A 12,151-nucleotide genomic window follows, 5' to 3' on the forward strand; every position below is an offset into this window, starting at 1 on the left:
ATTAATTAACATAACTAGTCACTGTCACATAGTAACAAAACTGTTATTCCCAATACAGTGTATAATTATGAATCCTTATGTAATTTTATTCCTAAGGTTTTAAAAAGATTTTATTCATTTACATTTAGAGAGAGGGGAAGGGAGGGGAAAAGAGTGGGAGAGAAACATCGATGTGAGAGAGAAACATGGATCAGACCAGGGACTGAACCTCCAACCCAGGTGGGTGCCCTGACTGGGAATCAAACCAGCAACCTTTCGCTTTGCGGGATGAGGCCCGACCTACTGAGCCACACCAAGGTCATAGGTCTCAACTTTCAGTCCAATGTTTGACACTTTCTCTTTAGCATTTTCTGGAGTCTATAGTAGTGTCTTTCTTTCCTAGTCCTTTTCCTTGGCTGCAATGAAATCAAGAGGCATAATTTTGTAAAAACCTCGGTTGAATTCGCTACCATTACTGTAGTATATACATTTGACTTAAGGAATGTTCATTTGCAATAAATATATTTTTTAAAAAGAATTAAAAATGTATTAACCATGAAAAAAAAAAAAGGATGTTCATTTGCATCGGGGTCTAATACGTGATTTGTAAAGTAGGGACGCGCCGTCGTTGAGGTCGAGTACACAAAGCCCTTGGCTCTCGCCGCTCGCTCTTCTACGACACGTCTGGGAGAGTGTCGTCACTTTAACGACCACTTCTGAGGATCCTGTTTTATTCGAGGGCCAAACTAACCAAGATCCTCCAGATTCACATAGTTTTTAAATTTTCTTATAAATTATTAAACAAATGTTTGCATCCCAAAGAGGACTAGTAACAATATTGTTACTAAGACAAGTAACACTATTATGGGGAGTGAACGTAGGGTGTAAATGGGCAGCAGTGCTCCACCGTCCAAGGTTGGGAGGCAGAGCTTCACCTACGGCGACCCTTCCCAACTGCACTCGCCTCCCTCGTCTGCAAGGGTGATGGCTATTTTAAATGTTGTGAGTGTAATTCCCTTGCTTTTTGTTATCATCGTAGTACAGGTTATGTACATAACCCTAAACATATGTTACCTCTGTGTGTCTTTGAGTACTGTGTAAATACTCAAAGTATTGTGTCATAATGCACGTATTCTTCAGTCATTTGCTTTCTTCAATTAACGTTTTGTTCTTGAGTTGATCCCCATGTGTAGTTGTGGTTTGTTCATTTTCAGTGTGTGCCGTATAGCAGCCCGTTTGCCCATTTCCTGGTGGTGGGCATCTGGGGTACTTCTAACTTTGACCACTACAAGTAATGCTGGAATAAACATTTTTGTTCATGTGATCTGGTGCACGTGTGCAGATTTCTAAAGGTACTAACCTAGGAGTAAACTTGCTAGGTTATTTTCATTTTTTGAGAGAGAGGAAGGGGGAGCGAGAGAGAAAGAAAGAAACATTGATCTGTTGCCTCCGGTACATGCCCCACTGGGGATCAAACCTGCAACTTAGGCATGTTCCCTGATCGGGAATCGAACTGGCGACCTATCAGTGTACGGGCCTTTGCTCTAACCAACTGAGCCACACCAGCCAGGGCTCTCTTTCTCTTTCTGAGCACCTGAACCACTCACCTGGTCACCTGGCCACTTCCAGATCGGGACGAAATCCACACCGTGGAGATCTGCCGGAGAGCCATGGGAAGCAGCCCGGTTGTACAGGGGAGTAACTTCCTGTGACATAAACCTTGACTAATAGGAACAGGAAACGGGAGGGAGCCCGAAGCCTGCTTTCTCTCTTCTGAAGTGTGGTTCCTCTTTGCAACCTTTCCCATCTGAGGAAAGACCGCTTTTGGTGAGCAACCAGCTATCTCTCTGTGCAGCTTTGCAAAGCAATAATCAGACAACAATAACAGCACATCACAAGGCAGCCTGTCTCTCTGTGCCTGTCTTCTCTCCCTCCCTCACCTTATGCCCTCAGGTGGCACATCCCAAATAAAGCTTCAGCATCTTCATCCTTGTCTCAGGCTCTGATTTCTAGAGGGTCCAGGCTGAGAAAATTCCCATCACCCCATTTCCTCACCAACTCTTGAAATTGTCAAACTTTAAAAAAATTGGTCATTCTATTGGATGCATCTCATTATGGTTTCAATTAACATTTTCCTGATTACTAACGAGACTGACTAACTTTTTATATGCTTACTGGCCATTGAGTTGCCTAATTTGTAAAGTGCTTGTTGAAATTTTTTACTTAGTTTACCGTTGAGTTATGTCTTTTTCCTTTTCTTGACCCCCTTCACCCATTTCTCCCACCACCCTCCCACCCCTTACCTCAGGCCATCACCAGCCTGTTCTCCATATCTACGAGCTTGGCTTTTTTCTCATTGACTTGTAAGATGTTTCAGCTAATTATTGCTCCATAGCAAATTACTTCAATACTTCATGGCATAGAACAGCTGTTTCTTTATACTCTGCTCATGGGTTCTGTAGCTCATGGGTTTGAACTCGGCACGCAGGTGCGGCTCTTTCTGCGCTGGGAACACTCCAAGTCTCGGAGTGACTCAGGGAAGGGGCGGTGGTACATTTATTTGGAGGTGTCTCCCTTTACCTGTTGGTGGCCGATGCTGGCTGTTGACTGGAGCAGTGGGCTGAACACCTTTATGGGGCCTCTCCATGTTGCCTGAGCTTCTTCAGGAGCAGGCCTCAAGAGAGGCAGAATTTCTCCATGCCAGTCAGATCGGATTCCAACAGCAAGTGTCCCCCGTGAGCCCAGCAGGAGGGGCAGGGGCTGGGGGGTTAGGCAGCGCCACCTCTGTTGGGTCCTGTTGGCTGCAAGGCGATCTCTGAAGAGGAGGCAGCGAGGCCTGGCTGCTCCGTGGGCGAGTGCAGAGCCAGACTGGACAGTGCCTGGCGCTGGAGAAGAGGCAATCTTTGGGAAATACATCGGCCACATAGAGGAGTCCTTTTTACTTTCTTTATTAGCCCTTCATTGATTATAAATGCTGCCAATTTCTTCTGCCACTGGCAGGATTAGTTTTTCACTGTCTTGATATCTTCTGTTGAATAAAAGTTTATATTAATTTAGTTAAATATTTTTAGATCAATATTTTTCTTTATGGCTGGTCCTATAGTTGTCTTAGGAACACTCGGGCCATGAAGCTATTCTTCTATAGTACCTTCTAAAAGCTTTAAGGATCTGCTTTTCACCTACCTGTGAAAATCCTGGAGCTGCATCTTATAAATGATTCTGGCACAATGCTAGGTCTCGCCAGAAGAGGGTGCTGGAGGGACACTACAAGAAGAGGGTACCTCTTGTTCTAAGGGTGTGGCTGCCTGTAAGTGGCTTCTTGGCTGTCAGGTGGCTTCCCAGAGAGTTTTGCTGGCACCTGGCAGATGGTTTCCTAGGCGAGTTTCACCAGCACCCCAGTGGGCAGTTTCCTGCCCGCTAGTCCTGGTGGGTGGCAATATCTCTCCCACTCAGTGGATGGAGCCTAGCTGCAGCCCATCCAGTGAGGTCTGAATCTCAGCATGGGTCAGGGCTGTCTTTACAGTTCATTCCTTTCCTGGATACTATGTATCAGCCATAGAGGTGGTGGCTGTGCCCATGTTGTTTGAAGTTCTGTACTCCTCCTTTAAGTAGTTAATCCCCTGGAACTAGTTAGTAATTCTTTATGTTAAGTTTTTTGAGTTCAAATTACTGGAGTGGTTTCTTTGGCCTGACAGCACGCTGAGTATGTCATCTACCTGGAAATGGTTTTGCATATGGTGTGAGATAGGAGCCCAGCTTCACTTCTTCCACACAGGCAGCCGATTGGCTCAGCACTGCTTAGTGAAAAGACTTTTACCCCATTGCTCTTCAGGGACAGCTCTGTCATATACCCACAGTCCGTAAGTGCTTGAGTTTGTCTCTAGGATTAGAATTTCATCGCGTTTTTTATTTGTCTGTGCCCGCATTAATGCCTTCATGTCTTAATTACCATATTTTACAATAAGTCTTGCCATCTAGTAAAGCAATCCTTCCACCATTTAAATTTTCTTCACAATCACGTTAAATTTTTATCAAGCGTGTTTTGCCTACTTTTAATGAGTTTATGTTATATTTTCTTCTTTAATCTATGATGAATCACACTAATTGCTTTTTAAAGGTTAAACTAAATCTGTTTTGTTGGTGCTATTTCTGCAGAATCTATCTTATAGTGATTTATCTCCTCATGTGGTAAATTTTCTTTTTTTATTATTTGCTAATATTTGGCTAAACAATCTGTCAGGTTAAAGTTAAATAAATTTGGCTCCTGAGAGGGTAGGTTCATGGTTAAAACTTCCCCAGGGAGGCTATTGTTATTACTATTGTCACTCAAAGTCGCAAGGGAGACAGCCAGGGTTTTCTCATCACCCTGATTCGCGCAGGCCCAAGACTCGCCTCCTATTTCCTGTGATGTCTATTTGCCCCCCAAACTCTGGGTTTCTGGCCTTGGCAATATCACCACGACAGCCTGGCATCCATAGGGGCCTATTATTAATTTCACCTCTTTGTATCTGTTTTAGCCCTCTGGAGATTTTTCCATAGTGTCAAAGAGTGTGAACACGTATTCGCTGAAATTTATTCAGTATTAATATGTTTTTAGTCAGGAGGGATTTTCAAAATATCTAGTGAGCCGTACTGCTGGGGGCAGAAGTCTTTCTGTTGTAATGTCTTCTAGAGGGTCACTACATGTGACACTACCTATTCTGAAATGTTAGAGAATTTTTCTAAATGGACCTGGCAATACCATATATTGGGAAAGTTAATGTCCAAAGCCTTTCCGTTTCAGTTATTTCTCTGAGATTCTATAATTTTGCTTAAGGGAGAGACTAGAAGTGGTGCATAACTGGGATAATATCCCCATAATCACATACGCCAGACCAATTCTTTGGGTGCCAAAAGTAAGCTCATGTACCATAGATGAAATAAGTCCCCATAAATGATCACCAACAGTCTAATTGGGCAATTGAGCAGCTGAATAGCGGAAGATTAAGATACAGTGATATATTGAATTCAGGGAAATATCGTAAGAATTAATACAACATTCATTATAATTACATTGGCTACTGGCCACAGGAACTAATCCATTTTGAATGAAACATTAAAATCCTTTAATGGTGATAGCTATTTGTGGAAAGAGTATGGAAGTATTGGAAATTACACGGAGGACAGGGTGCATTTGGAAGGCTTTATTGGTCCTATTCCAGCAGCAATCAGAAACAACCTTTTTGAGTCCTCAGGCTTCAAAAGTCCTTCTGGAGGGAGGGACACTAGTGTCATGGTGTCCCATGGGACCTGGCCCAACACTGAGAGCTGCCGTGGTGACTGCCTGGTGGAGCTGACCTTGTCATTTGGCCTCTTCACCAGAGGGAGGGGACAAGCACACTCGCTGTGTCTATAAATTTTTAAGATAAGAGTTGAGCAAGGCCTTTTTTTTTTGGCCAGTAGAAAAAAATCACTAATTTTTAAAAGTTTTTTTTTCTTGCATTAGAGAAAAGTTCCCTTTAAAATTATAACCTCTTATATCGCTCACAGACTGGCCTCCTCCCAACTTCCTGGGTTAGGATAAGTGTCAGTTGGCATCCAGAAAGCAAATAATGGGCCAGTATAAAATATCCACCAAGTTGTTCTCAATGTTAACAGTCCGTGAAATACCTATAAGCTGCAGATGTCTTCTTTGAAGTGGGAAGTTTGGAGCAGCATACGTAGGGGGCAGTGCAAGCTGAGGTGGTCCCCTCCAGTGAGGATCAAGTGCCACTTCTGTCCCCTGATGAATCATAATGTGTATTCAATCTTTAGTTCCTAGATTATAGCTCAGTTTTTCCAGGGTGATTGTGTAGGCTTCTTGTTCCTATGAATAGAAAGTTTTGACACACTTCAGTAATGATTTTTAATAATATAGCAAAATGTCATTTATTTATTTACTTAAAGATTTTATTTATTTATTTTTAGAGAGGGGAAGAGAGGGAGAAAGAGAGAGAGAGAAATATCAATGTGTGGTTGCCTCTCACATGCCCCCTATTAGGGACCTGGCCTGCAGCCCAGGCATGTGCCCTGGACTGGGAATTGAACCGGCGACCTTCAGTTTGCAGGCCAGCACTCAATCCACTGAGCCACACCAGCCAGGGCAACAAAATGCCATTTAATACATGAGTGTTTTCCAAGTGGATGGCCCCTGGAAATATAGCATAAGCTTTCATGATATTGTTAGTGAGTTTTACACAGCTAAGTTCTATTTAAAACGAGAGAAACGGTCTGGCGCATTCCTGTTATTAGAAGTATAGGAGATGAGAAGGAACCAGTGAAAGCTCTACTGAGGTAGAAAGATAAACAGAACAGCTCAGTTGGTTACAGCGGTCCCCAACCTTTTTGGCACCAGGGACTGGTTTCCTAGAAGACAATTTTTCCACAGACGAGGGCAGAGGGGATGGGGGGAGGTGGATGGTTTTGGGATGATTCAAGCATTTACATTCAAGCTCACCTCCTGTTGTGCAACCTGGTTCCTAACAGGCCTGGACGGGTACTGGTCCATGGCCTGGAGTTTGGGGACACCTGGGTTAGAGCATCATCTCGATATGCTAAGGTTGCGGGTTTGATCCCCAGTCAGGGTATATACAGGAATCAACCAATGAATACATAAATAAGTGGAACAAGAAATCGATGTCTCTCTCTCTCTCTCTTTCTTAAAAAAAAAAAAAAAAGATGAACAGGAGACTATGTTGTTCTGGAAACCAAGTGAAGAAAATGTGTTCAAGGCGAAGAGGGTGACCAACTGTGTCAAATGCTGCTGATGAGTAAGTTGAGTAAGATTAGGACAGGGAGTGGGCCAGCTCTGGAGGAGCAATAGGGGTGAAAACCCAGCTGAAATGGCTTCAGAGGGGAACAAATGGAGAGAAATTGGAGACGGTGAGCATAGACTATTATTCTGAGAGATTTTTGCTTTAAAGCAGAGAAATAGTACAACTGGAAGGGGAAATAGGGTAGAGGGAAGTCTTTGCCTTACTGTTTTCTGGAGGGGGGAGGGGTGTTGGGATATAATATAGCATCTCTTAAAGCCAATGGCAATTATCCACTAGAGAGGGAGGATCCACGCTATGGGAAAGTTAGAGACATTGCAGGAGCAAAATGAGGGCACAGACAACCCGGGAGAGGAGGCAGAGTGCATGTGGATAAATGCTGGTAGACTGGTGGAATGGATAGTGGGAGCTGTGGAAATTCTCTCCTGGTGGCATCTATTAGTGAAATAAGAAGCAAGGTCATCAGCAGGGAGTTAGGATGGAACCTGTATGAAAAGGGAGGAAAAGATGTGAAACAATTAACTAAGAGAGTTAATGGACTAGAAAAATGTAGAATAATTGCTAGGAAGTTAAGTGCCCACTGGAGATAAATGTCATGAATTTTAAGTAGTCTAGTCAACATAGCTGCTTTTCTTCAGCCATATTTGGCAGCGTTGATGCCGATGTGGAGTAGCTGGGAGAACTGGGTTTCAACAGGGTTTGGGTTTTGCCAACCAAGTGATCTGGCCAAGGGAGTTGAGGGTGTTTGCAATGGCTGATTATGGTAGAACTGGGTAAGAAAAGGTATCGGGCAGCTTGGGTTGCCATAGCAAAATACTGCAGATTGGGTGACTTAAACACCAAACTTTTATTTTCTCGAAGTTCTGGAAGGTGGAAGTCCAAGATCAAAGTGCCAGCAGGGTTGATCTCTGGTCAAGGTTCTCTTCCAGCTTGCAGACAAGTCCTCACGTGGCCTCTCCTATGTGCGGGGACAGACACACACACAGAAAGAGAGATATCTGCTGTCTCCTCCTTACCTCTTTTTGAGGTATAATTGACATACAACATATAGTTTCAGGTGTACAACATAGTGGTTCCATGTTTGTGTACATTGCAAAGTGATCACCACAATAAGCCTAATTAATCTCCTTCACCACATATAGTTAAATTTTTTTTTCCTTATGACGAGAGCTTTTAAGATCTACTCTCTTAGCAATTTCCAAATATACAATATAGTATTATTAGCTATAGTCATCGTGCTGTTCATTATATCCCATGACATTTATTTTAACCAGAAGTTTGTACCTTCTGACCCCCTGCATCCTTATGGCTCATTCCCACCTCCCCTCCACCCCCACCTCTGGCACCCACCAGTCTTCTGTTCTCTGTATCTGTGAGCTTGCTGCTTTGCTTGCTGGTTGCTGTTTTTTAAATTCCACGTATAAGGGAGATTACCGGTATATGGTATTTGTCCTTCTCTGACTGATCCATTTCACTTAGCATAATGTCTTCCTCTTCTTAGAAGAACACCAAGCCTATCAGATTAGGACCCCACCCAGATGACCTCATTTAATCTTATTATCCTCTTAAAGTCTCTGTCTCCAAATACAGTCACATTGGAGATAGGGTTTTGACAAATGGATTTTGGAGGCACACAATTCAGTCTGTAATGGGAAGAAAGGAAGTCCATGAGGGGCCTGGGACAGTGGGAAGGTGGTAACACTAGTGGATTGTAGGTAATGGTGACCAAAGGATCGCTGGAGTTGGGGTATTGTCAATAGGAGGTGCAAAGTGGGAATGTAGGAGGAACTGATTGGAGAGTAGAGTGTATGAAATTGAGGTTATAGAGGGTTTGCAATCACTTGTAATGACGAAATAGAGGGTGTGTCCATAGGAATGAATGGCTGAGGTCGGATGGATGAAAAGACCACTAGGGAAGAGGATGCCAAGGAATTCAGCGGCCAAAGCATTAGTAGGAACCCCTGCGTCTGGCTCCCGCTCTCCCAGCCATTGCAAGACGCGGAGCGCCACAGAGACAGCACAGGGGCAAGTGCGAGCCAGACAGGCCCTGAGTGACTCTATGCTCAGGGAGGAAAAATACTTAAACATGGGCAAAGGAGATCCTAAAAAGCCGAGAGGCAGAGTGTCATCAATGCTTTCTTTGTGCAAACATGCTGGGAGGAGCACAAGCAGCAGCACCCAGAAGCTTCAGGCAAGTTCTCTGAGTTTTCTAAGAAGTGCTCAGAGAGCTGGAGGGCCTCGTCTGCTAAAGAGAAAGGAAAATGTGCAGGGATCTGGACAACAGCGCGGTGATTGCTGGGGGGAGGCGGGTGTAAGGGGACTGAACAGTAATGGAAAAATACAATGAAGATTAAATCTAAAAAAAATTTGAAGATATGGCAAAGACAGACAAGGCCCATTAGGAAAGAGAAATGAAAACTAATCCCTCCTAAAGGAGAGACAACAAAGAAGTTCAAGGACCCCAATGCACCCAAGAGGCCTTCTTTAGCCTTTTTCTTGTTTTGTTCTGATTATTGCCCCCGAATCAAAGGAGAGCGTGCAGCCTGCCCATTGGTGGTGCTAAGAAGTCAGGAGAGAGAGGGAAGCCACAGGGCTGCAGGCAGGGTTTTCAGGAACAACTACAAAGGACACATGGACAAAACCAAGGGGGATGGAATCAGGGGAGGGAGGTGGGGATGGCTGGGATGGAGGGGAATGGTGGGAGGAAAGTGCAGACAACTGTACTTGAACAACAATAAAAATAATAATTTTAAAAAAGAAAGAAAAAGAAGAGGAAGAGGGGAAGATGAAGATGATGAAAAGTTGGTTCTAGCGCAGTTTTTTTCTTGTCTATAAAGTGTTGCAACTGCTGTACACAAGTCACTCCTTTTAAAGAAAAACACTGAAATGTGAAGCTGTGTAAGATTTGTTTTTAAACTATACGGTGTTTTGTTTTGTTTTGTTTTGTTTGTATAGTTAACACACTACTGAGTGTGTCTTTAGATAACCCTGTCCTGGTGGTCCTTTCAATTGCCACTAACTTCGCCTGGTACAGTGTGGGGGTTGTAAATTTACATGGAAATTTAAAGCAGGTTCTTGCTGGTGCAGGACACAAACTAGTTATTTACATATGCGGGTGGTAGTTTTTTCATCTTCAGTTGTCTCTGATGCAGCTTATACGAAATAATTGTTCTGTTAACTGAATACCACTCTGGAATTGCAAAAAAAAAAAAAAAAAAGTTGCAGCTGTTTTGTTGACATTCTAAATGCTTCTAAATAAATACAAGTTTTTAAAATTAAAAAACAGAAGGAACATCCCTGTGTACTGAAATCGCCAGGCATTATTGTCACAGGATAGCATTGCAGGGAGTGGCAGGGAGCCAGGGGTCAAATCTCCAAGGAAGGAGGAGGATAACCGAGAGTAAGGGACGATGGCAATAAGGCAGGGCTATTGGGGCAAACGCAGCATACTCAGTCCTAAGTCACAGAGGAAGACATTTGCAATCCACGTCACAGATGGACTTTCCAGAAGCAGGTGCTGAGACGGCATCTGAGGTGCGAGAAGTTTACTAGAATCTATACCTATGGAAGAGTGGGGAGGAAGCACGACTGGGCAGAGAAAAAACTTGAACTGTGCTGCAGGTCCTACGCAGCCTGGAGTGGGTATTGCACATCAGGTTATTCAATGGTAGGGCAAAATAACCGGGCCTTAAAGCGTCCCGTAGCCACCGCCCGCCCCGGCCCCCCATCAGCACTGGTAAGTGTAGATGACCTTGGGCCGGCAGGCAGCTCTCTACAGATGTGGCAGATCCTGAAATAGCCTGACAGCTGGAGACTGTTCTGCCGAAAGCACTCCCTGAAGCTGGAAAACAAGCTTTTCCTGAGGGGCACGTGGGTGGTGCTTGTCTGTGTCCACCATAAAGAGGCTCATATTTCATTTTGGCCTATATAAAGAATCCCTGGAAATCAATAGGGACTTCTGGCTGCCAAGGATAACAGTGTCTGCCTAAATCTGAATCTCTTCACATTCCAAATAAAATGAAGAAGAAGGGTCAGCAAATTTCGAGTCCTATGGGCTGGGCAGGTGTTTTTGTAAGTAAAGACTGTGTATTGAAACACAGGTGCACTCATGCATACTCTGAGGAAGGAAAATTATAAGCCAATCTCAACCATAAATGTAGATACAAAAATCTTTTTTTTTAACAGATCTGTTATTTAATTAGATTTTTCAAAAGAAATTTAGAACTTCATTTTGTGAGGATAAAGGCCATTTGTGAGCGCAAACACAGAGTGGAGGGAGCCCTGGAGCTGGGGAATAGCTTTGATTTTTGGCAGAATTTGCGAGTCCACGGCTTTCTGATCAACCTCGCATTGCTTTGTAATCTCGTATTTTTCTTTTTCGGTGTCGAAGATCTCCCCCTCCTGGCGTCTGGGCTTGCGCAGCTGCTTCTTGAAGTAAGTGTCAGTGAGATGCTTGGGGATTTTCACACCACGGATACCAATTTCGGTGGAGGTGGCGATGACAAATTTGTGGTGTGTTCTACGCAGAGGAACTCGATTAAGGGCCAGATGTCCAGTCACAAGTAGCAAGCCACTGCTCAGCTGCTTCAGCAAAAACACCCTCTTGCTGATGTGGCACCCAGTGAGGACGATCAGAACGGTCCCAGGAGTGATGCTGGCCCGCAGTTTCTCCCGTGCTGACTGAAGGGTTCTTGCCATGGCTCAACAGCTTTCTAGGCACGTCTTCAGTAGGACAGTAGCTAGGCACTTTGTGAAGTTTAACCACTCGGGTACCAACATTCTTGTCGCTGCCAACTGGCTTAGTGACAGTAGCCATAACTTTCTCCTTCTTTTTCTCTTCAATCCTGGATTTAGCTGTGGAATACTTCCTCTTGTACATGGCCTTTCGGGAATACATAGCTGACCGGGAATACCTGGCAATTCCCCTGACGAGGACAGGGCTTCGGCTGCAGTGGGGCTTCCCCTTCTTAGGCGTCTTGGTCTTGAGGTGACCCTTCTTAACCTGCCACCAGCATCAGCCTTCTTGGCTTCGGGTTTCTTCTCCTTAGTATCCGGCTTCTCAGTTCTTTCACCTGCCATCTTGCAAGATGGGAAAAAAAAATAACAAAAACCTTAAACACAACATTAGTATGCTATGTCATTGCTTTCCGTTGCTTGTGGCTCCATCCTATGCTAGGATTATACTTCTACTCTCTGTGGGCGTCAGGCTTGGTCAAAAGACTTGCTGTAGCCAAGAAAATGTGAGTAAAAGCGACAACTGCTATCTTTGAGCAGAAGCTTTAGAAGTCGTCGTGTGGTCCCACCTCCATGACTTGAGTAGTACGTCCTATAGAAGGGCTGCTTTACCTGCCTATGTTCCAGAAGAAAATGTGAATACTGCA

At 44.1% G+C, this 12,151-nt stretch overlaps 1 pseudogene; it reads right to left on the bottom strand.

Moving 5' to 3' along the window:
* Window positions 1-10,988: 10,988 nt before the first annotated feature.
* LOC128780558 (large ribosomal subunit protein eL6 pseudogene) lies at window positions 10,989-11,849 on the bottom strand (annotated as a pseudogene).
* Window positions 11,850-12,151: the final 302 nt, after the last annotated feature.

Source organism: Desmodus rotundus, chromosome 3 (assembly GCF_022682495.2).
Source record: "Desmodus rotundus isolate HL8 chromosome 3, HLdesRot8A.1, whole genome shotgun sequence".
Classification (NCBI taxonomy): domain Eukaryota; kingdom Metazoa; phylum Chordata; class Mammalia; order Chiroptera; family Phyllostomidae; genus Desmodus; species Desmodus rotundus.